Genomic DNA, 23,223 nt, shown 5'->3' on the forward strand with positions numbered 1-23,223 from the left:
CGTAAGCTCATTGGAAGATATTTCTCGGTATTTAATTGCACTGGACATGTTCCTGAGTGAGCATTCGCTCTTGAGAAACACGCGGGTGCCAGTGCCAACACACTCACTAGACTTCCAGGCACAGGAAAGTAAACAGCAGAAAAATGCTTCGATCTTTATGGCTCTCGCTGAGCCTGCCAGGAATGCGCTAACCAGCAGACCACACCTTTCCTCCAAGCGTTCAGATGTGGGAACGAGTCAACCACCGCCAAAGTGTGTGAGGTCAGGGGCCTAAGAAGTGGGCGCGCAAGCGTTCGAGGGCACGAGGGAGTGATGTGGTGACGGCAAGGACGCGCATGCGCAACGATCCCGTGACTCAGAGTCACCGTGTGAAGCAAACCATGTGGGGAAAGAGTGCGACTCAATCGATTCGTCAGAAGTAAATGTGAGCCAGGCCAATGAGTCCGGTCTGGGAATGTGTGACACTACTGAAGACAATGTGAGTGGTCAACAGGTTGGTGATGAGTGAGGCGTCCTTTATGTAATGAGCATTATACCGCCAACTTACAAATGAATTTCACGTGTGAGGAAGGGGCGGGTCTTTACAGAGGAGTGGTCCTCCTACCAAAAGCAACCCTAGAGGCACTTTGCCCCTCACCGAAGCCCCACCCCTTCCATAAAACCGAAAAAAAACTAAAGGGAGGTTGGAGGTTGAGGCTGTGGCTGATGTCCTGAGGTGTTTTTCACATCTCTTATTGGACATTGTTTGCTCACAGCCGTCAAAGACAGCTAAAAAGCAATTTTGGTTTTCAGCTTCTCTTCACTGCCACCATGTGATTTAGGTTCCTCACAAGCAGTGCTTTAAATGGGCCGGTACTCACCGGTACTGAGTACCGGCACTTCCGAATTTTCTGGCCCTCAGTACCGGCACTTTTCTTAGGTCAGGGAGAGTACCGGTGCCCTCATTGAGAGCACAGCAGGATCCGGTTAGGTATGTCCTCCAGCTCTGGACAGACACCGCTCTGCTTCGGAGGAGCTTGCAAGTCACTGAGCCCCTCAGTGGCCTTTTGCAGAGTCGCTGTTGGAGATTTCAGCAGCGCACACCTGAATGGCCCCAGACTGCAGGGGTCTGAGAGGGCTTGCATTACGTCATGCTGTGATAAACAGTGCATGGTCTAGACCAGGCGCGCAACACCCATTGGGCTCACCGGGCTTCAGCCCCCCCCCGTCATGTGTGTCAGCCCAGCTGAGACAGCCTCGCGGGCTGGCGTCCGTCTAATTGCAGCCGCACCCGAGTACTTCACAGATCTTTAAAAGACCATTTACTCGTTAATGAGGCTTTTGTTGTGTTTTCAGCCCTTCTTACAGCCACTCTGCCTATGGCTGGAAGACTTAGCACCCCCGAAATCTTTTTCAGCCCCCCCCCGAAATCTTTTTCAGCCCCCCCCCCGAAATTTGGCTCTAGTTGCCCGCCTGGTCTAGACAGACCCTGCACTGTTGATCAGGTGCGCAAAGGCTATTAGACTTAAAGTGTTAAGCCCCCCCCCGCCCCTTCCTTCATCAGGCGTGTGAAATGGGCTGGGGTTGCCAGTCAGTAATCCTGTCCCATTTAGGGAAATGCACTAAAGTGAGCGGCAGCGCCACACAATCCTCTACCTTCCCCAAAGCCGTTTTTTCCCCATCATTTTGTTCAGCACAGAGTCTGCTTTCCTTTGTGTGCCCCTCCAACACTAATCACTGCCTTTGCATGACAACATGACTGACCTGGGTTCTGGCTCCATGGGTGTAAAGTTAGCCCTTCAGTGCTTAATTTGTGCCTGTGGTTTCCAGTGCTCAGCACCGGCATTTATTTTCCAGGGCCGGCACTATAGCTATCTTTTATGTGGGCAGCGGTAGTGCAGATACATTTTAAAAGAGGAATGCACGCAGCAGGTTTGCTGTATTCTCCTAAATCATCTTCCGAGCTGTTTTCACTTTTATCATTTTCGTCAAAAGGCCTGCACCCTGCCCGAGTCTCTAATTGGGAATAATTATTGCTAGGGGCTGGCTCGTGACTCAGCTGGGGCGAGGCAAGCTTGGAAACAGCAAGCCCAGGACGATGAAGGAACGTGACAAACGCACGAAAATGTGTACATTACACTAGCCTGTGTGCTTAGCGCCTAGTAATAAAATATTGCACAGAGGTCTAGGACTGTGTCTCCCCAGCTAAGCCGGCAGTAGGGCAGAGCCCACAGTTCTCACCCCTCAGACACTGCCTGTGTCATGGGTGCTACAGAAATGTACGTAGTGGGTGAGGGTAGGTAGGCTGATAAATACCACTGTGCCTTCTTTTTTCAATTACGAATACTGCCTTAACTTTGGACCTCTTGTTTCCTTGTGCAGTGGTGACCTGCCATTGCATATATCTAATTACTGGGTCAGCCTCGTGGGCACTTCATTGCTGGAGCTGGGCTGGATGGGACCGCTGGGATGCACTTCACTGTGAATCTGCCAGTGAATGTCTGTTTCTGCCTCCTCCTGTACCGGGCCTTGTTGAACATGCTCGGCTACACAGAAAGAGAGAAGCCTTTCAATAACTGATTATTGTCAACTTAGCCTCGGTAACAAATACGTGCATGCTTTTTTTACATTTAAAAATCAAGACAGGCCCAGAGAGCCAACGTCTAGGCCCACACTACCACCACATATCCAATTTCCAGTGCTTAATTTCAGCTGGTGTTTGCAGGTGATGCGCAGTAGTACTTATTTTTAGGGATTGGGTCAGGAGAGAAAGGCAAAAATGGGTAAAGATGCAAGAAGGTAACAACTAGAAAATAGAGACAAGGGGAAAAAGTAGGACTGAAAAGTACCTGCAAAACTGAGATAAAGAGGGAGAGAGTTTCTGGTGGTAGATTAAACAAATGTCAACCTCGCATTCGGCAGCGCTGGAAAGGAGGTTCTGAGATGAAACTTTGAGCCATGGCACTTATTTTTTTTACAAATTAAGTACTGCCCCTTCCCATAGATAAATGAACAGCAGGGAGCGCTGCAGCACTCCAGGAATGAGCTCCAGGACAACTTGCAAATGGGTTTGGTTGAGGGTAAATTAAGATGAACATAGAAGGAAGGGGGAGGGATGAATGTATAGAAGTGAGGTGACAGCTGAAGTTAGGTATGCCACTTTTTTCACATAAAAATACCAGGTATTTGTTGAGTTCTGAAATCATGAATGGGCTTTGAAATGGTAAACAAATTTGTGTACAGTCAAAAATCCTGTGCATTTCTTGTTAAATTTAATAATCGTTTAAACATATTATATGTCTGTGTGCTTGCCGACCTGTGTGCCTATTTTTGTGTGAGAGAAAAGAGAGAAAGAGGGAGAGAATCAGGACACTCTCAGGAGATCTATTAAAGGGAATGGGTGCGATGCTTTTGTGTTCATCTCAGCTTGTTTCGCTCTCTGTGTGTGTGCTCGCTTGAGAATATATAGTATTGTGCCAAACAACACCAAATAACATATGGCATTAAGAAGCAGCAAATATTACAAAACAAGGAAATGTTAACATATCGTCCTGTTTGGCTTTCACTTTGTGTTAACCTGATTTGTTTACATAAACGCATTTCTCATGCGTTTTGATATATGCTACAACTGGTACAGAAGTCATTATGTATCATTATATCTTGCCCTTAGCCCCGCCCCTAGCCCCGCCCATTTGCCACACCTCTAACTCATTATAACGAGTACCTGCACCTATTTTTTTCCCATTTAAAGCACTGCTCACAAGGTGACCCTGAGAAGGGAGCCGAAATTGTGTGAGTTAGCAGCTGTTCTGAATGAGGCACAGGTTATTTGGACTCTGGGGGAGTTGATGAGAAACAAATTATTTTAGGCGAAGGAAGGGAAAATCAGAAAGGCTCAATTATAAGGCAGGTATGACACCTTTGCAGGTTACAATGCAGTAAACCCCCTCATCATCGCTCTTGCCCCAAGGTTTTTGTGTGAATGTGATATGGTCAATCTAAGGCTGGTTTTCAGAGACCCTCAAGAAATTTGGCAAGGACAGCATCCATTTTTTTGCCTTGCGCAGTTGGGATTCCATTTTGATTGTTATGTAGTACCATCATGCTGCCAGTCTGCCCTATCATATTTTATGACGCTGCAAACGTACTGCATGCAAAAGTGTTACAGCAACATTAAGAAAACACATTCAGCAAACGAGGTGCCTCGTGTACCCAGGGTGCAATTAGGGCAGCAAGCTGAGTGCCCAAGTCACACTGTGCTCTCAAGCATTCCTCCTGTGCTGACATCTGTGGAAAGCAGCAGCTGAAGAATATATCCATTCAACGGTATACGCGGTGTACTTCCTAACTATTGCAGCACCTAATCACCTCCTCATTAAGCCTCCCACTGGAACCTGGCCGTCACCCAGCACTTCCTGCCCTTTGGAAATCACAGGCTGTTTGAAGTTTTTTTTATGTGTGTTGGAAATAATTTTATATGTGTGTGTGTTTGTGTGTGGTATTTGTGTAGTGCGAACTAAGGCAAAAGTCGGCGGGGTGCTGTACAGGGTCAAACACAAAGGTACAATGGAGGAGTAGCAGATCTCTAAGAGCAAGAGGGAGCTCTCACTACATTGTGATGTAGTGTCCTTTAAAGAGGGGTGTGTCTTGAACTCTACATTGGAGCAGGATTGGAGCTCAGGTTATATAATGGTGCTGATTTCTGAGAAATGAAAGAATCAATGAATACGTCACTCATGCAAAAAACGACTGTTAACAAAATCAACTAAATCAGGTTGAAAGGTCGACTGTGACTGTGTTGTGAGGGATACAACCATCTAAAAGACACCATTTGTTTTGTTTTTACCCTTGGGTAAAAGAACACCACAAGCTTGGGAGACTAAGGAGAGCAATTCCAAAAGGAGGTGTCCTATGCAGAAAGTCTTTGGTCTACGAATGCCAGGAAAATCTAACAAAAAGGGAAGAGTGGTTCGGATGACCCTTCCTATAGGTGGTCAAGAGCAACTGTTTCGACCAATAGGATTGGAATTGTGATCTCAGAGAAGAGCCTTATTATAGAGATGCTATGAAACTGGAAATCAGCAAAGGGCACTGAGGTATCCTCAGCACCCCCAGGCCTGTGGAGCCACAAATATGAGAATAAGTGAAAAAATCACAGCAATGTGAGATAGTCATGGGTGAATGGGGCTCCAATTAAGTATGTTAGGTAAGCAAGGAGGAAATTAAGAGAAACTTCACTGAGGCCAAATGAATGATACTCTTCTTTGAAGTTAATGAATTCTACAGGGTGGGGAGGGTGAGTAAGATTTGATTAAAATGTGTGAAGATCTTGTAAAATTGTACTGGAGTCGGGGGAACCACCTTTACAACGCAACTTTTACAACGCTATGCTATTACAACGCATTTTTTACAACGCAAAAACTTTTACAACGCATGCTTTTACAACGCATGCTATTATATGGTAAGTACTTTTACAACGCATATACCTTTACAACGCATTAGTGGAAAATGCCTTTACAACGCATGCATTTACAACGCATGCATTTACAACGCAAGATGTTATATGGTAAGTACTTTTACAACGCATATACTATTACAACGCATTTTTTTATGTTGGTATTTTAATTAAAATAAATATATGTTGTATAATTATTTTTGTTATCAAAAAAGGAATTATTAAAAAAGTGAGTACTTTATCAAAATATTAATACTTGAGTATTTTGTCTAGTAGAAATGTTTTTTTGTTTAGTTAAATTAATACTTGAGTATTTAAATAATAATACTTGATACTTAATACTTGAGTATTTTGTCTACTAGAAATGTTTTCACTTGAGTAGTTTAATATTAGTACTAGAGTACTTGAGTATTTTGTCTAGAAGGAATGTTTTGTTGGATAGGTAAATTAATACTTGAGTATTTTAATATTAATATTAATACTTGATACTAGAAATGTTTTGTTGGATAGTTAAATTAATACTTGAGTATTTAAATATTAATACTTGTTACTTACTACTTGAGTATTTTGTCTACTAGAAATTTTTTGGTGGATAGTTATTTTAATACATTACTATTTAAATATTAATACTTGATGCATAATACTTGAGTATTTAGTCTACTAGAAATGTTTTGTTGGATATTTAAATTAATACTTGAGTATTTATCAAAATATAATGAGTTTTTTAATATTTATTTTTATTTATTTGAAAAAAAAATATAATAATAATTGAAAGTTTAAAAGAGTAATAAAAATTGCATTTTAAAAAAAAATATAGTTTAAATTTAAAAAAAAAAAAATTAATTACTTACTTTGTAAACAAATTTCCCACGCTTTTCCATTGAAGTGTATGAGCGTCTTTGTCCTTTATTTATTTTGGCAGCCTCAGAATAAGCAACCCGCGGAACAAGAAAAAAAGGATCGGAAAGTGAAGAAAGAGAAAGTTTTGAAGGGAAAAGACAATAGAGTAGAGGTAAGGAACATTTTTAGTACATTAACATTTTATTAGTTACAATTTTGAAGTTAAAAAAACTATTTTAAAAATAATAACAGTAAACAATTATTGTTTTCACATTTTTTATTTACAGAAAAATCATGTAAAAATAAACCATATTTTTAAAAAATTTTGCAATGTAATTAACATTTTTAAAACAAATAATAAAGATTTTATTTACATTTATAAACATTTATTTACAGATTTGTAAAAAAAAGTAGTCCGCTATGAATTTACATGCACGCGATGACGTAATGACGTGAGCGTCGACGTAATACGCCATTTTGAAGAGCATCGGAGGAGGAAGCAGCAGGAAGCTGATCTGCGGCCAGGTAGGAAATATTTTCATTTGTAATTGTAGAATAAACCTTTAAAAGGGATACATATATAGTGAGGAAAGAATAAGGGGAGGTTGCGGGAAAACTAATTGATTACTTAATTGTGTTTAAACATGTCCACATTAATGTCATTAATGTATGCCTATGTCGGGTCGCTTAAAGTTGTTTATTTAGTTAAAAAAAGTATGTAACTCTCAAAAAATTAAAAGTTACTGTTCAGAAAGTTGATTTGTTTATTTAGGAAGTTTAAAAAGTAATGTCGATCTTCATTTCTAAGTACCGAAAAGTTGCGTACTTTTAAATTTGGAAAATTAACGATTGTTATAAAAATGATGAATACTCTGCAAAGTGCAATTCGGAATATTGTTTCAATTGTAGAAATTACATATGTTTGAGTTTTGGTGATTTGTTTTGACGGTAATTAAATTGGAATTTTTCGGTAATTTAATAAATGCAGTTCCGATATCGAACAATAGTTCAAATACTATGGGACAGTAAATTTGTATACATTGGTAGTTTTTGGTGAAAATGAAGATTTGATTTTAAAAAAAAAAGAACCCGACTTGTTTGTTTGAAAAAATTTTTAGAAAATACCTTGGTATGCCAATTGTAATTTGAAAATTACTAAAATTTAAAGCAAAGCAGGAAAGTAAAAAATTACATTATTTTAAAAAGAAAGAATGTTAGAAAGATTTTCAAGGTAGTCTATAGCCACACACAACGAAAATTGTTGTAGAATTGCCAATAGTCTCTCAGACATTTCCCTTGTTTTGACTGTAACCCGTGGGTTTAGACTACCTGCGAGTGTTTGTGCTATTCTCATTTCTTGGAAACTTTGCTCCTTCTTCAAAGTTTCCAAAAATGAGTAGAAGTTAGGATGTGGTTTACCAATTGTATGATTGAAGGAGTTATGCCATCCCTCAATGGCATTGTTTGTTTTAGCTTCTCCCTCTAAACAACTCGTGTAGCAGTTCCACCACTCCACATGGAATCGTGGCTTCCTCCTGCGACCCGATCTGCTTAGGTGTCCAATCCATGTGTCCTCAAAATAATTTAGAATGGGTGCCAATTTTTCTTCGTTACTCGTATAATAAACAGATTCTATAATTGCAGTGTAGTACTCGTCAACACTATCGGGAGGAACAAAACAAAGTGCAGTTAATTTTTTTAGTTCAAATTGTAGTTTGCTATCCCGAGAATATTCTGCAACTAGGGATGTTTTCTGTAATTTACGCCAAAATGCCTGCGAAAAATGGAAAAAACATCCCTGAATTTGGGTATCCGTGTACGTTTTAGTGATCACATTGATCATGCTCAATTCAAAATCAATAATTATTTTTCGAGGACTTGAAGATGTTTTACTTTTAATCACTGATAAAAGTTCAGTGTATGTTGCAGAAGTTTTATCAGGTAGCAAACTATAAACTAAGGGAATTACACTATTGTTAATTTTTGCATGAATAGTGTAAATTTGAGTGAAAGGATGGGGTGTACTTTTAAACGTCCCATCCATCATCCAAATTTCACTACTTTCTAACTTAGCAAGGTTACGTGGGGTACTAAAAATTAGAATACGTTTCTGAGGGTTTTCGTTGTCATGCAGAAGGAAAGGTTCATCAGAAAAAGAAATAGAAAGATCATGAGGAATTCTAATGTCAGAGAAAGAATGTGGTGTAGATAATTGAATGTTACTTGCCTGCTTTTGTCTCTGAATAATTCTTCTCAAATTAGGTATTATAGGCATGTTACTAGCAACATGACTGGGGACATGCTGTGCAACCTCTCTTAAAATTGATCCTGTAGAATCATTGGAGGTGCTTGCAATAGCTTTCATCTCGTTTATTGTTTCTCTGATTTCTACATCCATTGCAGAGGCAGAGTGGTTATGTTCTGTGGTTTTCACAACCAAATTATCAACAGTAACCGCTCTGCCACTGCAATGGGTAGTGTAGTATTGCACACACCTCCAATGATTTCTAGTTAAACTTATTCTTTCCTTACTATATATGTATCCACCATGGTTTAGTAAATTTTTGCCCTTCCTGGATTTAATAAAGTTGGCAGCTCCCAGGCTAGACATTATCTGAAAAGAGGAGAAAAGACAAAAAAATTAGCCTGAATACATTTAGGAATTACCTAAAACATAACACTTAAACCATCCATTACTTTCCCTACTGCTGCACCTTCCTGGAGTAAGAATAGTAAATTGTTACCCCAACACCATCCAACACTTTCCCTACTGCTGCACCTTCCAGGAGTTAGAATAGTAAATTGTTACCCCAACACCATCCAACACTTTCCCTACTGCTGCACCTTCCTGGAGTTAGAATAGTAAATTGCACCCCTACACCATCCAACACTTTCCCTACTGCTGCACCTTCCTGGAGTTAGAATAGTAAATTGTTACCCCTACACCATCCAACACTTTCCCTACTGCTACACCTTCCTGGAGTTAGAATAGTAAATTGCACCCCTACACCATCCAACACTTTCCCTACTGCTGCACCTTCCTGGAGTTAGAATAGTAAATTGTTACCCCTACACCATCCAACACTTTCCCTACTGCTGCACCTTCCTGGAGTTAGAATAGTAAATTGTTACCCCTACACCATCCAACACTTTCCCTACTGCTACACCTTCCTGGAGTTAGAATAGTAAATTGTTACCCCTACACCATCCAACACTTTCCCTACTGCTGCACCTTCCTGGAGTTAGAATAGTAAATTGTTACCCCTACACCATCCAACACTTTCCCTACTGCTGCACCTTCCTGGAGTTAGAATAGTAAATTGTTACCCCTACACCATCCAACACTTTCCCTACTGCTGCACCTTCCTGGAGTTAGATTAGTAAATTGTTACCCCTACACCATCCAACACTTTCCCTACTGCTACACCTTCCTGGAGTTAGAATAGTAAATTGTTACCCCTACACCATCCAACACTTTCCCTACTGCTGCACCTTCCTGGAGTTAGATTAGTAAATTGTTACCCCTACACCATCCAACACTTTCCCTACTGCTACACCTTCCTGGAGTTAGAATAGTAAATTGTTACCCCTACACCATCCAACACTTTCCCTACTGCTGCACCTTCCTGGAGTTAGATTAGTAAATTGTTACCCCTACACCATCCAACACTTTCCCTACTGCTACACCGTCCTGGAGTTAGAATAGTAAATTGTTACCCCTACACCATCCAACACTTTCCCTACTGCTGCACCTTCCTGGAGTTAGATTAGTAAATTGTTACCCCTACACCATCCAACACTTTCCCTACTGCTACACCTTCCTGGAGTTAGAATAGTAAATTGCACCCCTACAGCATCCAACACTTTCCCTACTGCTGCACCTTCCTGGAGTTAGATTAGTAAATTGCACCCCTACACCATCCAACACTTACCCTACTGCTGCACCTTCCTGGAGTTAGAATAGTAAATTGTTACCCCTACACCATCCAACACTTTCCCTACTGCTGCACCTTCCTGGAGTTAGAATAGTAAATTGCACCCCTACACCATCCAACACTTTCCCTACTGCTGCACCTTGCTGGAGTTTGAATAGTAATTGTTACTCCTACAGCATGGTACATTTTTACAACTGCTGCACCGTAGAATGTTGGATAGAAATACCTTTTCCTTTCGAAGTAGCTTTTCTTCCTGACTCTTCTAAAGTGGGAATGGCGTGTAGGCTGGACTAGACACTTATGAGGTGAATTGATTTCGATTTGAAAAATAAATGTCTGGAAAAGGGAAAAAATAAAAAAATGAGAAAAGTAAACGAAGTTGAGAAATGCGATTTTACAAAGATTTATTAATAATTTGTATATTTGATATAAGTTGTAGTACATAACACTTTCCCTAATGCTACACCATCATTTAGTCATGAAATTAAATTCTGAATTCTGCAAATGTAACCATAATTAGATTGGGTTTTTTTTTAAAACAAAAGCAATGAGATAGCTAGTCTAATATATTGAAGGTTAAGAAAACATGCTTGAAATCAATACCTTGTATTGTAGAACTTGCTTTTCTGGTTGAGGCTTTTGAAGATGATTTGGTCTGTTGGCTCAAGATTTAACGTGTGTGGTGGAAAGAATTTTTCTTTAACGAATCAAAATTGTTGTCTTTGGAAAAAAAAGAGGAAAATAAATAAATTAACGTTGGTTTGAAATGTAAAATCTGAGTATATTTGAAATAATAATGACAAACAATATAACTAATACTACATGACACTGTACTAACCAATGCACCTTCCTGTAGTTGAAATAGAGATATGTACCCCTACACTATTTAAAAATTCACCCTAATGTTGCACCTTCCTGGAGTAGAAATAGTATATTGTTTCTCTAAACTATCCTTTATTTTTCAAAATAGGTACGTTAGAGGAGTAATAATTGCAAAGGGAAGGATTAAAAATGTATAGTAAAAAAAATACTGAAAATGTAACATACCTTTTTCAGCTGTTGTTTGTTTTCGTGCCTTTAAGGTAATGGATGCAGCTGGAAATAGTTTTTTAGGGTACAGATGTACTCTGGTAGAAAAAAAAAAAAAAAAAAATAATGTTCCTTAGCCAACGTTGGTTGGAAAAAAAACACAATATTTACACAATTGGATATATGACAAAGGAGTATGAGAAAGAATTGGTGAAAGAAAATATATTACACATTAAAATCATTTTTCATACAAAAAAAAATGATAATCCGAAACTATTACTAAATTACTAAAAAGCTGAACATTCTAGGACTTTGAATAGAAATAGATGCTCTAGAAATATAAATCGCTTTTTCCGATGTAGTACCCAACTGATGTCTTATTAGTTATTGTTACTCCTGTATCATGGTATTTTTTCGTTTATTTTGTGGTGAGATTTAGATTTTTAAAAAACAACACATTTGCCATATATGATTGTAGGTAATTTTTAAAAATAAATTTTACAAGTAAAACCATTACAAATAAATAACATTTACCTTCACAATTATGTATGTCAGTCGTTAACGTGGTGGTGATGCTCAATTGGTTACACCAATTGTTTAATCTCAATATTTTCCGAGGTTCTGTTTATGGAAAATGAAATAATTGTTTTAAGTTGGTGTGTATTTTTATTGATAAGAAATTAGAAACAGTAAATTTAATCAGTTATTATTATGATTTTTTTTAAAATTTATTGTGGGTAAAGAAAATATATTTTCTACAAAACCAACGTTTATAAATATAATAATGACTTACTAGTATACTTGCTCTTTTGTAATGCTTTTACGAATGATTTCCGTGCTCTCTCTGAGGAGGTCGCAGTGGAGGTGACAGAGGGTCAGCTTTTCACGTCTGGTCTCTCTGCTAGTTGATAATCAACTGAGTGCAAAATGGTGTCTTCCTTGTATTTATAAGTTTTACTCGGTGTCACTAATAATTTTTTTAAAAACTGCGTTCGTTGTGTTTTTTTAAATGCTTTGTTTTTCTGTGGAAAATGTTAATTTAAAAATGCTTTTTTAAAGATATTGTTTTCATTCATTTGCTCCGTTTGGCATCCATTTTGGAACATGTCTTTTGGTATTGTTTACATAGAAACTGTGGTAGGACAAGTTTTACAAGTGAGATGGTTAAAATGGCGCTTATGTGTATGTGTCTTATGTTTTACTTTGTTTACTTGCTTTCCGATATAATCATGATAAAAATGTGTATGTACTGTCATTTAAATGTTCGTTATTTTTAAAAAACTTAGAAATGTGTGAAAACGGAATTTTTTGGGTGATTTTGAGTATTAATTTTAATACCCGAGTATTAATTTTAATACTCGAGCATTAATTTGGTAATGCGTTTCGGTAGATTTACGCTCAGTTTTTCTCCACGTTTTAATACACTTCCCCACCCTAAAACCCCTAATTTCCCTGCATCCCGTGCCAGATTTTATTGTACTTTTAATTAAAAAAAAAAAAAAATCGCGTTGTAATGGTATGCGTTGTAATAGATTTCGTTGTAACAGCACTTTTCAGTATTTTAATAGGTTTTGCGTTGTAAGAGTATTCGTTGTAAAGTAATGCGTTGTAGTAGTACTTGCGTTGTAAAAAATGCGTTGTAAAGGTATGCGTTGTAATAGCATGCGTTGTAACGTCATACATCCACTGGAGTCTGTATGGCCATTGATATAAAAGGAGCTCTATTAAACTGAGCCCTGTGAGAGTCAGAAATGTGGAAATAAATATTATACCATTGAAGTTCATGCGGTCGATGATGTAAGAATGAGGTATACTCTGGTAATTGTCTGTGTGGTGTGGGCTGATTGAGGAGCACTCCATTAACACCTCCAGGCTTGGTGATGGGGAATGAGGGATCCATTGTTGTCAATATGCTCAGTTATGCAGAAATGAGGGATACTCCTGTGAATTCCAAGAGGCAGCGGCATCACTAGGGTTGGTGTCACCCAGTGCGGTAACTCATGGTGACGTGTGGTCCGTACCCCCCGAACCCCCTAGTGATGCCACTGCTTCGGAAAACAAATATTACTCAACAACCGGCAACAAATATTAGCTATTAGTCACAGACGTGTACCACGTTATTGAAAGGCCCACTTTCTACAGGCAGGTGAAGCATTCGCTGGCAGCCAATGCTGCATCCGTTTGTTCCATGTTAATACAAGGTGAACAGCAGACTAAACAGAGCCATTCTGTGATCTGAAGCCACAGAGGAGGAAAGGAAAGCGAGGCCCACCTCGACAAGATCACCAAGCAGATGTTAATATTCACACCGACGAAGCTGACGCACTCTTCGCACTCCTCCGTGCCCCGTACTTCCACTTTTTCCCTGTGCCACATATCTCCGCACTCACCCGTACCTACGCACCCTCTGTGTCTCATACCTCCGCACCCCTCTGTGCCCATACCTCAACACTCCCCCTTCCTCCGCACTCCTCCGTGCCCCATACCTCCGTACTCCCCTCCGAGTTATACTCTGCCTGATATGTACAAGATCTGTGATGCAGGAATGAAAGGTACTTCAGTGATAACTATGCGGTCAGTTATGGAAGAAGGAAGGATATTCCATTGTATATATTAGATCACATTCGCCTCCCACTTTTCCCTAAACTAACTAAACAATGCTAGGACACTCTCTGTTCAGTCAGAGGCTGAATTTCTACATTCCAAAATCACTCATGCATTGGACCAGTGTGCCCCCAGGTTAGAAAGTAAACCTCAGAGTAATGGTATTTATCAGAATTAAGACAATTAAAAAGGAAATATAAAGCACTAGAACATAAATGGAGACTAACTAAAGAAGGTAACAACAGACTGCTCTTCAAAGGGGAGTTGGAGACCTATCACAATGCTCTCAAAAGTGCCAAGAAACAATACTTGCAAAACAAATAGATGATAACCGTAACTCACCTAAAGAGCTATATAAAATTGTGAAGGAACTCTGCAAACCTACTTGCATGGCTCATACTATGACCCCTTCAACCGAGGTCAAATCAGGATCTCCGCTTGATCCCTGCCCCCACTTTATCTTTTCTCAACTCGCATCAGTCCTAAGCCTGCTCGTCACACAGATTTTCAATAAATCCCTTGATACTGCAGTATTCCTGGATCTATGGAAGGAAACTATTGTATTTCCACTACTAAAAAAAGCTGGCATGGATATCCATTACCCTGTCAATTACCAACCAATTTCCCAACTGCCATACCTGTCCAAAGTATTGGAGAAACTGGTCAATAAACAATTGGTTACGTTTTTAGAAACCAATGATTTTTTGGATCCATCACAGACTGGCTTTAGGGCTTCTAACAGCGCAGAAGCCACCTTACTTGCAGTATCAGATAACATCCGATCCTTGGTGGATCAGGGCAAAGCGGCTGCCCTGATCCTCTTGTATCTGTCAGCAGCTTTCGATACTGTATCTCACAATCTTCTGCTGAGTATCCTGCATGAAAAAGGATCACACTCGAAAGCCCTTCAATGATTTAACTCCTTTCGACGCAATAGAACACAAAAAAATCAAATAAACCCCTTCTCTTCCAGTTCAGAAAACATCAATTATGGTGTCCAGCAGGAAGCCTCCTTAAGTCCAACCCTTTTTAAAGCCTATATCTCTTCATTTGCTAAGATCAGCAGGAAATGGGGCGTTAGTATCTGCTCCTATACAGATGATACACAGTTATTAGTTGCCTTCGAAGAAAAGCATGAGGACACCAGAAATAACTTACGCAACTGCCTCTCAGAAACAGCAACCTGGATGACGAAACACGGTCTGAAGCTAAACGCTTAGAGGTCTGAAATCCTGCTCTTCGGAGGGGCTCACCTACTTTGGAATGACACCTGGTGGCCCCAGTCACTAGGTGCCGCCCCGGAACCTAAACGTGTTGCACAAAACTTGGGCATACTTATTGACAGTGCACTAACCTTGCAAGACCAAGTGCGAGGGATGTGCAGAAAAGTTTCGCTACTCTAAACCTATTAAGTCTCTTCTCATGGAACCCCTTAAGCTTCAGAAAGCCTATTGCCCTGGCACTACTTGCTAGTAAACTAGACTACGGGAATGCGCTCTATGTGGGCATGCCTGAGTATCTTTTCTCTCGATTGCAAGTGATCCAAAATCCCGCTGCCAAGCTGGCCTGCAATAAAAGCAAATACAGCTCAACGTCAGAACGTTTGAGGGAGCTCCATTGGCTACCCATGCGTCAAAAGGCCAAGTTTAAGCTACTGTGTTATGCACACAGAGCGCTACATAAGTGTGGTCGCCAAATTCTGCAGGACAAGATCGAATTCTATATTCCCCACACGAAAATTGAGGTCCTGCCATCATGCCCTGGCCAAAATCAAACGCATCAAGAAAGCTAGGGCAGGGGATCGCTCTGTTTCTAGCCTGGCAGCAGTACACTGGAATGAACTTCCCTTAGATCTTCGCCTTACGAACGAGTACATGTAGTTCAGGAAGAAGATGACAATATGGCTGTTCCCCAGGATATAGGTTTTAGCACCTGCAGCCTCTTAACATAGTTCCCTCTGTTTCTAGATGCTCGGGCTTCCACTACCTCTTTCTCCTGAAAACTCTTCCTAAGCGCCGCGATATCCCATGGGATGAATGTTGTGCTCAATAAATACAAATACAAATAAGTTATGGGGGAGTGAGGGATATTCTTTGGATGTGTACGAGAGCCATGATAGAGGAATGATGTATAGTGCTTTGAAGGCTATCATCTTGCTGATTGGATATGAGGGATACTCTAACTATGTCTTGGTTTGGGGGGAATGCGTGACATTACATTCAAGTTTACCAGGTCATGTGGAGGGTTGAATTAATTGTGAGGTTAATAATTTTGAAGGAGTAAGACTCTACTGAAGTTAAAACACTTAATATTGAGGAATCAGTGAGATTTCATTAAAACGGATGGATTTGCAAACAGAGATTGAATTTCGATTGAAGGCTCTGCATTGAGTGATGTGAGATCAAGAGATATGCTATTGAAGTTTATAAACTCAGCAATGGGAAAATGAGGGATATATCTAGAAATGCCATAATTTGAGTAATTCCAGGTAGTTTAATCACTCAGAATTACTTAAAAATTCCACCAGATTACGCTGAATTACGTGACAAGAGTAATTCTGTATTTAGTACTATTTTCTTAGCACAGAAAGAATAGCACACGTTACAACGCAAACATTTACAACGCATGCCTTTACAACACGGTGTTTACATTGCAACATCCATTACAACGCATAATTTTACAGCGCATGCCATCACAATGCATTTTTAGAAACTACTTTACAACGCATTCCATTACAACGCATACCATTACAACGCATACCATTACAATGCATAATACTTTTATTGCAACAGTAGGGTAAGTGTTGGATGGTGTAGGCGTAAAATGCACTATTCCCACTCCAGTGAGTTCAATAGTAGGGTAAGTGTTAGATAGTGTAGGGGTAAAAATGACTATTCCCGCTCCAGTAAGTGCAACAGTTGGGTAAGTGTTGAATATTATAGGGGTAAAAATTACTATTCCCACTCCAGTGAGTGCAACAGTAGGGTAAGTGTTGGATAGTGTAGGGGTAAAAATTACTATTCCCCATTACTTAACTTATAATGCGTTGTAATGGCATGCGTTGTAGTGACAAGCGTTGTAATGGCATGTGTTGTAGTGACATGCATTGTAATGGCTGTGTTGTAATGGCATGTGATGTAAAGGCAGTTGCGTTGTAATAACTGCGTTGTAAATGTAGTGCGTTGTAATGACTGCGTTGAAATGGTTGTTTCCTGCACAGAAATGCCCCCTCAAGTCTATAGCTCAGAAATAGTGCTAAACGCAACAGAACATGGGTAGCAGCATGAGCAGCCGCTCACATTTGCTAAATGTGCTCTTGAGACAGGATTTTTCCCCAACTCACTCCCGGCATTTAGCACTAGTTTCTTAACACAAAATGCACCCTCAAGTCCAAAATCGACACAAGAATGCATTTTGCGCAAAGAAAATAATTCTAAATGCAACAGAACACTAATAGCAGTGCGAGCAGCAGCTCACACTCTCCAAAGGTGCTCTCACAGATTACTGTTAAGTTATGATTACGTGAGTAGGAGTAATCCCATTATAATTGGTAATTCCAAGTCAATGAGAAACGCAGAATTACAATAATTACTCCGATCACTCAAACGTAATTATAACTACTCCCAGGCCTAGATATATCTGGGAACCATACAAATTATGGCAGAATCAAAGATGCTCTAATGATGTTTATGAACTTGGTGATGAGAGAAAGAGGGACACTCTATCAAAGTGTGCATGTTGAATGAGGGAAGGTGAGGCACAAAAAGAGCTTAAGGTGTGTGAAAAGTGACAGGGTTCGAGTTCTTTGAGGGCAAAGTCCATCTCTACAAATTCTCAAATAAACCCAGAGGCCTCAGGACTGCAAAATGGCCAGTCTGTGTGTTCTTTCAGGTGTGTGGGCATATTACGCAGCTTCTGGGCGGTTGGACCTCTTTGCGAAGCATGGTCAACTATGCACCGCGTGCGGTTGAGACAGACGGAGAATGCGACATGGCACTGCTGCCCAAACTTGAATCCAAACACTGTCAGGAGGTTTTGCTTCTCCTTTCAACATGTAAATGCTTTATAGTTGCTGTTGTGGTTTGAAGCTCTGGCACACAGGGCTGCAGGCACATAACTATAATCGCCGGGTATGAACTAGTGTGGAGGGCCAGGACAGCCACCAATGACTTGAGGTTTCCTTTATAGCATTCTTTTTAGCAAAGCGGAAGTGAGATGAATGGGAGAGAAAAGTGGAGGAGAATTAGGTTAAAGAATGTCGAAGACACCGGGGTGGGCGAGGGAAATACTAGCTGTAGCGGTAGGGATAGGGGGTGAGATGGTCGGGCGCCAGGGGAGGGCTTGACGCGCCACTTACACAATAACGAGACCACACAAAGAAATGAATTTTAAAGCCGCAATGTGATTTATTGCATGCCCAGACTTATTGCCAATTCCTCGACTCTCTGAATAGAGTGCCTAGAAAAAAGGCCAGTGTGCTTGGAGTGCTATATAAGTGCAACGACCTAATCCCTCATCAGGCTTGTTGGTAATTGGTGGACTGGTGGACTGGTACCAAAAAATCAATTACCTTTTTTGGGTGCATAACATGGAGTTATCCATATATACAAACAGCTTTCCTAGTAGTTGGCCTAGACTTGTGGCTATGGCAGCCCTTCGCAGCCAGGCCACCATGTAGGCACCACTTCATCCAGGGCCAGCAAGATGTATCATCATGGTGCCAACTCCAATGCTTGCTTAATGAGAGGCCAATGTACCACAAGACAGCGTGGAATTCTCAGGGCTTACTATGTTAAAAAAGTGAGTGTAGAGGTCCAAAGGTTCTCTTAGGAGCCATTGTTGCTGAATACCAAAGTTGCCGAATAGCAATGCGGCCAATTTTTAATTTCTCCTCAAGCCTCTTTCTCTCACCACCCTAAACTTCCTGATACTTTAGCTTTCTCTTGCAGATGCTTCTTAATTACTGCTTTTTCCATTTGTCACTCTTCTCATATTTTCTTTTCCTCCTAACTTCTCCCTTTTCTCCATTTCTCTCTCTCTATAATAAACCTGATCCCCCAAAAGGAGCCCCACAACCGACCACTGGGAACACTGGCACAAATTAAGCTCTAGCTGTTACTAGGTTTCAGTTCATTGGCATGCCACTCACCACCTACTCCCTAAAGTGTGTGTGACCTGCATCTTCTATCTTGAGTCTAACTGTCTTTTAACGTGATTATGTGAATCTGCCAAAGCTGTGGCGACATTCTCTCATTGGCCATGGGCATACTAGCAGAAAAGACTGCACATCTACTGATGTCCATCAGATGTTTGAGCGGATATTGGAATAAAGAAACAAAATCAGTGAACACACTTCCCTTTGGAAAGGACAGGACAGGTGAGCCGCTTGACTGTGAGGCCTGTCCCTGGTCCCCAAGGGCACGGCAAAGAAGATCTTTTCCCCTTCATTCCACGTGCTGCTGTATTTCCAGTGCGTTCATACCTAAAATTCTGACACTGAGGGGTGTGGTAATTTCCAGGTGTGGAATTCCTGTACTATACTGAGTTGTCCACTGAGGAATTATGACTGAAATTAGTGTTTCTGTGTCAATTTCCATATGTAATTCTCACTTTATGTTTTTATGATTTTTTCCTGTGTTTTCAATTCTAATCACAATAACCACTAGACCAACCACTAACCTTGGGATCTGCAGTAGAATGCTACTCGCTGTAAGGTTCTTCAGTACCTCCTCATTAATAGCTAGCACTATATAAATCGAGTGCTTAATTTGAGCCGGTGGTTTCCGGTGCTCGGTACCTGCACTTAATTGCGGGCACTGGAATTTAATTGCTGAAACCTGCACTCACGACAGCTGCCACATGGTGGCGCAGTTTGTGTAATTTAAAGATGAGCAGAAAAACAGTTGTTTGTTGCTTCAATAAACATTAAAATCAACTAATACCTTCCACCCAAGCCATTTGCTTTGTGTGCCTCAAACAGTCTGAACTGTCACACTTGCAGCAGTGTGATAGTTAGTGGTTGTGTAAGTACAGTGGCAATGTATGGTGCAAACTGCGTGGCCACCTGATGAGGGCTTACATTTATTTTCCATTTTCGGGGGAGGCATTTCACCACGTTTATGGGGGGGGCATGTCGCCAAAAAAGCCTGAAGGTGGAGTAATAACACACGCAGACTTACCGTACATCTCAGAATCCTGTGACTCTGAATAAGGACTAACGCGAGGATCATGAATCCTATGGGGCTTATTTACAAGCCCTTTGCGCCGCCGGTGCATCACTTTTAATATGGGAAAAAGTGACGCACCGGCGGCGCAAAGGGCTTGTAAATAAGCCCCTATGTCTGCTGCTAATCATCAGCAGTGTTAGCTGAGAACCGTGTACAACATGCGCCTGCCTCCAGATTGTGGCCATGCCATCGTCCAGAGAGGGAAATGTAAAGGTGATAACCGAGTATATATTTCCTTCAGTGCTCATTTCCACACTGCCCACCTCGCCTAACTTTGTCTACCACAGGTGCTCACGAACGCATCACAACTCCGGCCCTTAATCCAGAACAGGTGCCCGCTACACATCTGAGAATGCACTTTAGTGCCCCACAGTGGGTTATGAAGCCTAAACAGATGCCACCAAAGAGTATACAAAACTAAGAGGGGACAAGGGAAGCTTTTTAGCTTCCAGAGAAGTTGAAATGAGACGATCGCCCATTCACACAGGAAAAAGACCATGAAACTACACAAGGGCATTTTTTAAATGACCGAACTGTTTCATTAACCTATGGCGCACTATGGGGCTTATTTCTGAGCCCTTGTGTCACTTTTGCCCCAATGGTGCATCACTTTTTGTGACGAACCGGCGGCGTAAAAAATGTGCCATGTTGCACTGTAATTACAAAGTGACGCATCTAGACTGACGCGTCACTTTTTAAACCCCTGCGCCACATTTTACCTATGCTAGGTATAATGTATGCAGGGTGTGCGTTCCCCCGCAAAAAGCCTTGTAGAAGTGGCGCATGGAGGGGCTTATTTATGAGCCCTTGCGTCGCTTTTGCACCGCTGGTGCGTCACTTTTTGTGATGCACAGGCGACCTAAAAAACACGCCATGTTGCGCTATATGTACAAAGTAACGCATCTAGGCAGATGCGTCACTTTGTAAACCCCTGTGCCACATTATAGCTGTGCCAGGTATAATGTATGCAGGGTCGACGTTCCATCGCAAAAAGCCAAGTAAAAGTGGCGCATTGAAATCTATAAGATATCAGTGCGCCACTTCTAGGACGCCATTGCGTCAATATCTTACGCCTGCCTCACAGCAGGCGTAAGACTGACCTAGGCACATTTAACATGGGACTTGCCCATGTGTAATGACCCATTGCTGGAATTTCATCACTTTTGCGACACACTCCAGCAATGCGTCATTACTGCGCCTACAGATATGTCAGTAATACTGACGTATCTGTAACTCCTTGCAACATGATGCGCCGTACTGTAAATACTGCGCATCTGTCATGTCGCAAGGAGGGGGCAATGAAAAGTGACACACGCGATGCGTCACTTTTCATAAATGAGGCCCTATGTATTTATTGCACTGGTGTAATGGCACACAACTATCAACTCATAGTTCAGAATAATGTCAGAAGTCGCTATTCTCACAGATTGCCTGGTCCTTACTTGCGGCCAGACATGAATCACCGCACCTCACACTGGATCATCCATTTTGGTATTCAATCTTCCATTGCCAGCAAGAGTGGTAGTCTAGCGTCAATTACCTTGCCACCAAGGTTTGCACCTCTGGTATAGTAGCAAACACTGGCCTCCAACTGGTCCTGGCTGAACCTTTGTTTTGTTTTGTTAAATGCGAAATGCACTACAGCTTTCCTGTAAAAAACGCAAGATTTCATCTCTGTGGTGTTTTGTGGCATTTGTGAACACATTTGGGATAAGAGAGCAGATTCGTTTTGCAAGCAAAGTTTTTTCGAAAGGGGATTTTGCGTAGTTTGCATTTCGAGTAACTTTTGCGTGCACCAGTCGCTAAAACCGAGAGGCGGGTCTCCGGTCATGTGTAGGGACTGACTGCCCTATGACTGCTGTGGCGTGTGGACCGCCCTCCGATGCCAATGCAGTTTGGCAGCTGGCACTTCCACCTTCTCCACCCACCAACAGCAACAATTTTTTTGCTATTTAGTTCTAGAAATTCAGTCGAGGCATATTTCCCAGAAACTGGCGGGAAAAAAAGATCATAATGTTATTAAAGACATTCTAGACTTTTCTTGAGCAACAGTCCAAAGGAAGAGGATGGCTGCACGTTCTCAGTATATTTTTTTAGTATTCTTAGACTATTTAAGAGCTCTGAATTTCTATACAGTTTTGCGGCTGTTGGTAACAATAAAGGAGGTTGCGCGTATTGTTAGCTTCATTGCCTTACCATAAAATCACCCTGTCAACCTCCTGTTATTAATTTCTCGCCATGTTGGCACTTAGTCATGGTGAAATATACTCATATGTTAAAAATCACCCTCCTAGGGAAAACAGTATGTGTAGGGGCCATGGGGCCATACCTTATGGCCCATCTGTAGGTAATAAGGCAATGTGTGAAAAGTGCACCCACGAGGACAATAATCATTCGCTGCTAACTAGTGCAAAACACTGCTAGAGGTCTATTTACTCCAGAGCCGTAGGTTTAGTGTACCAAGCTATTTAGCACTAAGAGCTCACTCTGCCCATTTTCTGTGGCCCCGGAACACCAAGGCTGTCATGATTTGCATCATAGAAATGAGAAGATGACATCGAGCATGGGTAACTGCAAACATTTCGGGGCCACAAAGTTAGGTCTGTGATGTGACTTGCGGCCGCATTCAGGGCCGGACTGGGAACCAAAACCATCCCTGGCAAAGTGCTCGGCCGGCCCCCCGGCGGGTGTGGGGTGCGTCCGAGCTGTTTGTCAGGGCCGGTTTCGGCCAAATTTGTTACATCGTCCGATATTGCAGTGCTGCTGTAACAAAAACGGCACTAAGGGGCCCAAAACCGACCCCCACCTTGGCGGCCCACTGGGGAAATGCCCGGTGCCCGCTACAACCAGTCCGGTCCTGGCCGCATTGATGCCAGCAGGGTGGCAGTCGGGGTTGGGGTAAGGCAGGGGGGGTTGGCGGTAAGGTGGATGTAGGTGGATGTAGGGGAAGCGAAGCATGTACATCTAGTGTCTGAACTGCACAATGTGAAACCAGAATCTTGGGAATAATCTCAGCTTCTCCACTGAACCAAATTATGTGATCCTAGTCAATTGTTTTATTTCACTTTCCCTCCTTTTTCTTCATTATCAAAATACATGACTTGAGTATGTGTGTTGTACAAAACCACCTCCTGGGCTTGATTTAATAAACTAA

Source organism: Triturus cristatus, chromosome 10, assembly GCF_964204655.1.
Source record: "Triturus cristatus chromosome 10, aTriCri1.1, whole genome shotgun sequence".
Classification (NCBI taxonomy): Eukaryota; Metazoa; Chordata; class Amphibia; order Caudata; family Salamandridae; genus Triturus; species Triturus cristatus.